Consider the following 5,253-nt stretch of genomic DNA (forward strand, 5'->3'; position numbering starts at 1 on the left):
TGTTTGCGGGTATCTGCCCACCCATTGTAGACACAGCCAGAGAGGGCCATGTGATCCTCAACAGGGTTTAAAAGCTTATGGTTCCAACAGAGACTGGTATACAATACAATCCCACATTGTCCCCCCATCTCAAGCCCACACTGCACCACTCTGGGTAAGTCTGCATGTTTTGTGTTTACATACAGAATCAATTTCTATGCGGAAACAGTTTAACTCTTTGGCTCTATTGCTTATAGATGGTTCACTATGTACAATAATATGAATTACTATACATTTTATAGATCACAAGGAATATTTGCTTTGATTTTTCTATGCTACTCCACACACATTTACGCAGGTAAATTCTAAAGATGTCAGACACAGAAGAGGTTGAATATGAGTAAGTAAATGACCAGTTCATCAATCGAATAGTCTGTATTCTGTCTACCGGTTGTGATTTATTTGTTGATCAATGCTTGTGAGTGATTCCATAATGGAATTGGATCATAACACAATTATTTTGATGTGTTATTCTTTCAGGGAGAAAGAACGTAAGTCATTGCATCAATTCAAATATTATCTTGGGGGAAAACAACATATCTAAATGCCGATAAACATACTTTGAGTAAAGACATACTTTATGCAGTAAGGGCTCAGGTGCAGCTACAGGTATGTCAACGTTTCATCATGGGGGATAGTGAAAATCGTTTAGGATTTTATTTCATCCATTTCCAATACACAGTATATGATTTTTACAGAACGCTTAAGAATAATCTAGGCACAACTATTTGCTGATGTGATTGTCTAAATACAGTTTAGTGTAAAATATACTTTATACTGATTTATTATTGTTTGTTTACATAGTTCTCCATGCTGCTGTTGTGTTCATGTACTGCTTTCACATGTGGCTGGTACTGTACCTAATGATCTTCCTTCTCTGTGCATGTGGTCAGAAGGAGAGGAGGATATTGTTGGTATGTATTACAAACAATATCTTACAGAACCAGTGAATTTAGTAGGCTGTTTACTATAAAAACCCAATAATGTAATACCATTATATTGAGTGTAAAATGACATTATTGAATTGTCTGAATTAAAACTTTGAAGCAATTATTAGTTCTGCCACTTTGTTACCCTTTTTACACACCACAGCTTCCTCTACAGCTTGAGTCACCAAAAAAGCAGAGTCCACTAAGCCCCTGGCATCTCCACTAGAGTGCATAAATTAGTCATGGGACTACTGTATAGCTACCGCTGTGGTATAAGCTTCTGCGCCATACAGACAACTTTTGTCTTTGGCCATCAGGTCGACCATCCTAACCCCACTTCCCTTCCTTGCCGCTGTCTCTGCCTGCCCCCTAAGCACGTTCCCTGGGGAATTGTTTTGTTCTGATTTTTTACATGAAAGGTATGCTGGTGCCTGGGTACCCGTCACCTATCTCTATTTCTGTCCCGTCTTGTCGCCATGCTGTTGGGCTTCGGCGCGGCTGTCCCTGACTTCAACAAGCACATGTCTCATCCTCATGTGGCGTTAGAGTTGGTGTTATAGTGTTATGTGGGTCAGGTAGTCCAGAATAGGGAACACTAGGGGAAAGATGCACAATGCCACTCTCGGCCAAGATAGAACTCCTGGCGATGTGGTTCGTGTTTCCCTCTAAGCGGAACAACAGAGTCAGTGTTACCGACTGCTGTGCTCTGACTGGCACTCGGACTGAGGAATGAATGGTGACCTTTGATATTCAGGCATGAAATGCACCACTGCCACAATGAGAGAGCTTTTAGAGAGCTGTATCACTCTACCTGGAGTGCTGCTCACATTGAGGACACCAATCCTTATGAGGGAATAAAAGGCAGCTGTGCTGTTACACTCAGTCAATTCACAGTGTGAGGAAAAAGGGTTGACAAACTGGCAGAAATAATTACTTTGATTAAAAGAAAAATAGAATGCTGTCTTTAATTACTACTTTGCCTTTCTAGTTATTTCTAGTTATTATATTCCTACTCTGTATGCCCATGTCTTGGCTTGAGAATGACTGCCCTGCTCTCACAATATGCGTTGGCTTTGCAACAGACGAAGTGGAGGAGGAGGTTGCTGAGGAGAAGGAGGAGGTAGAATGTAGTGCTGCTTGTGCTCATGCATGCAAGCTAGCTAGCCTAGTAACACCGACAGTAACAACTATACAAACTGTATACACACACACATTTTTCACCTGTGTGTAATGATCCTGAAAGCATGGCTGTTTCAGTGAAATGCAATTATGTATATTCTCAAGCTGGAATAGGATAGTAGGGTTCAAAGCTCTACATGGCTCTTGATATCAGGGCTCCCGAGTGGCGCAGCGGTCTAAGGCTGCATCTCAGTGCAAGAGGCGTCACTACAGTCCCTGGTTTGAATCCAGGCTGTATCACATCCGGCCCGTGATTGGGAGTCCCATAGGGCGGTGCTCAATTGGCCCAGCATCGTCCGGGTAGGCCGTCATTGTAAATAAGAAATTGTTCCTAACTGACTTGCCTAGTTAAATAAAGGTTACATTTTTTTTTTAAATAATGAGGTCAGGTTAAATTAAAGATAACAAGGTGAGCACTTTGCTCTATTTAATATTAAATCCAAAACGTTATTTAGAAAATGGAAGCTGTAGTATTTGTTTTTTGAAAAACCACATTCTTGGTGGAAAAAAGAATCACTGCTTGACATGCGTGACGGGGGCATGTGTTAGAAAGGCCTGTATGGATGAGGTACAACACAGCCAGCAGAGGAGAGATGTGAGCAGGGGCTGGAGTGGGGAGGGGTGATCAAGCAGGTCACAGACCTTTTTCTAATCTGGTTTAGCACCGCTGTCCCCCTGGGCTTCCATGGGTCTTATCATGGCTCTATTTCAGTCTCTGCTCTCGGCACCTTTTCACATCTGTCATAGTTGACATTGTATTGACCCTGGCTTCTTTTACCAGACGCCGAGGGGGAGCAGGAGGAAGGAGGTAGGTAAAGGCTTATCAATCAATACCTGGTTATGAAAGAATGTGTGAAAGTTACATTTGTGTGTGAAAGTTAAACATTGACCAGTTTTGCAATGTTCTGTCAAGTACATTTAAATATGTCATTAACTGAGTTCTCCTTTTTCCCCACTCGGGAAGAAGGTTGGGAAAAACCTAAACCAAAGTAAGATTCAAAATTAATCTGGATAATCTGAACTCAGTTTAGGAAATATTTCACATCCAAGAGAAAACTTATATTTTCTATCATCCTCAGACCAGCCTTCATGCCTCAGACCAGCCTGGTGCCTCCCAAAATCCCAGATGGAGAGAAAGTGGACTTTGATGTCAGTTTGCCTCACTGTAGCTACACAAGTATACTGAATATAAGGACCTATACTGACCTGGAGTTGGATCAAGTTGTCCCTAACCACTGACAGATATTTTGTCATCACTTAATGGTTAAGATTAGGATGGAGTTGTAGGGGTTATCTGATCCTAGATCTGTGGTTAAATTCAACTTCTACCTCGAGCAACTAACCATGTCCTCCCTGCATGTTTTCTCACCCTGTCCTCTGACCTCTCATCCTTGAACCTGTCCTGCCTGTAGGATATCCACCGCAAGCGTATGGAGAAGGACCTGACTGAGCTGCAGACGCTTATCGAGGCCCATTTTGAGAGTCGCAAGAAGGAAGAAGAGGAGCTCATCAACCTCACTGATCGTATTGTGAGATACTGTTACATCATTCTGCATTCAGATAGCCTACAGTTACATCATTCTGTGTTCAGATAGCCTACAGTTACATCATTCTGCATTCAGATAGCCTACAGTTACATCATTCTGTGTTCAGATAGCCTACTGCTCGCTCTGTCATTGCCTCACATACAGTTCTAGTCAAATACTTTTGGTTATGATACATGGGTACATAAATAGGGATATCTGCAGTGGTGGAAAAAGTACCCAATTGTCATATTTAAGTCAAATGAAAGATACCTTAATAGAAAATGACTCAAGTAAAAGTGAAAGTCACCCAATAAAAAACGAATTGAGAAAAAGTCTAAAAGTATTTGGTTTTAAATATACTTAAGTATCAAAAGTAAATGTAATTGCTAAAATGTACTTAAGTATCAAAAGTAAAAGTACAAGTATAAATCATTTAAAATTCCTTATATTAAACAAAGCAGACGGCCACATGTTCTAGTTTTTAATTATTTATGGATAGCCAGGGGCACGCTCCAACTCTCAGACATAATTTACAAATGAAGCATTTGTTTAGTGAGCCCCCCAGATCAGAGGCAGTAGGGATGACCAGGGATGTTCTCTTGATAAGTGTGTGAATTAGACCATTTTCCTGTCCTGCTAAGCATTCAAAATGTATCAAGTACTTGTATGGAGTATAAAGTACATAATTTTCTTTAGGATTGTAGTGAAGTAAAAGTAAAAGTAGTCAAAATATTAATAGTACCCCTACATTTAAAAAAAATATTAATAGTAAAGTACAGATACCCCAAAAACGACATAAGTAGTACTTTAAAGTATTTTTACTTAAGTACTTGACACCACTGGATATCTGTGCGATGGGGTTATAACTAATCTAATACTATCCCCTCTGTATCTCAGGAGAAGCGCAGGTCTGAGAGAGCAGAGCAAGTGAGGATCCGAACGGAGAAAGAAAAGGAGCGTCAAAACAGAATAAACGTGAGTATCCCCATTGCAACACAAGGATCGGCAGTGGACAGCGTGAACACTGCACATTAGTAGAAAAGTAGGACAACTGTGGCAATGTTGCGTTTTTCTCTCATCTCCAGGAGGAAAAGGCAAGAAAGGAGGAAGAGGAATTTAAGAAGAAAGCAGAGGATGACGCCAAGAAAAAAAAGGTCCTCACCAACTTGCAGTTCAGCGGGTACAAGGTGACAGAAATCATCCAAAAACACCCTCACAGCACCAGACTTTCTGAATTGTTACCAGAGTCTAATTTATAGCTAATATCTGTACATCTCGTTATACTGTAACTACAGACAGAAAAGAAAGGTGGGCCAAAAAAGAAAACAGAGCGAGAGAAGAAGAGAGCGATCTTAAGTGAACGGCATAATGAGCTGAATATTGACCATCTCAAAGAGGACAAACTGAGGTATGGTTGAGAAAAAACTTTACACTGGCATGTAGTGATAATATACAGTATGAAAGGGGTATTATCCAATAATTAGTAATGTTATAATCTCACCCGAACGAGATGAATGACTACTCTCTCACTGTGCTACAGATATTCAGTTAACCGCTGAGCAGCATTTATAGGATTGTCC

The 5,253-nt window shown here is 40.6% G+C and overlaps 1 pseudogene; it reads left to right on the top strand.

The window, feature by feature from the left end:
* The first annotated feature begins 350 nt into the window (after positions 1 to 350).
* LOC120065664 lies at positions 351 to 5,033 on the top strand (annotated as a pseudogene).
* The last annotated feature ends 220 nt before the right edge of the window (positions 5,034 to 5,253 follow it).

This window comes from Salvelinus namaycush, chromosome 20, assembly GCF_016432855.1.
Source record: "Salvelinus namaycush isolate Seneca chromosome 20, SaNama_1.0, whole genome shotgun sequence".
In the NCBI taxonomy this organism is placed as follows: domain Eukaryota; kingdom Metazoa; phylum Chordata; class Actinopteri; order Salmoniformes; family Salmonidae; genus Salvelinus; species Salvelinus namaycush.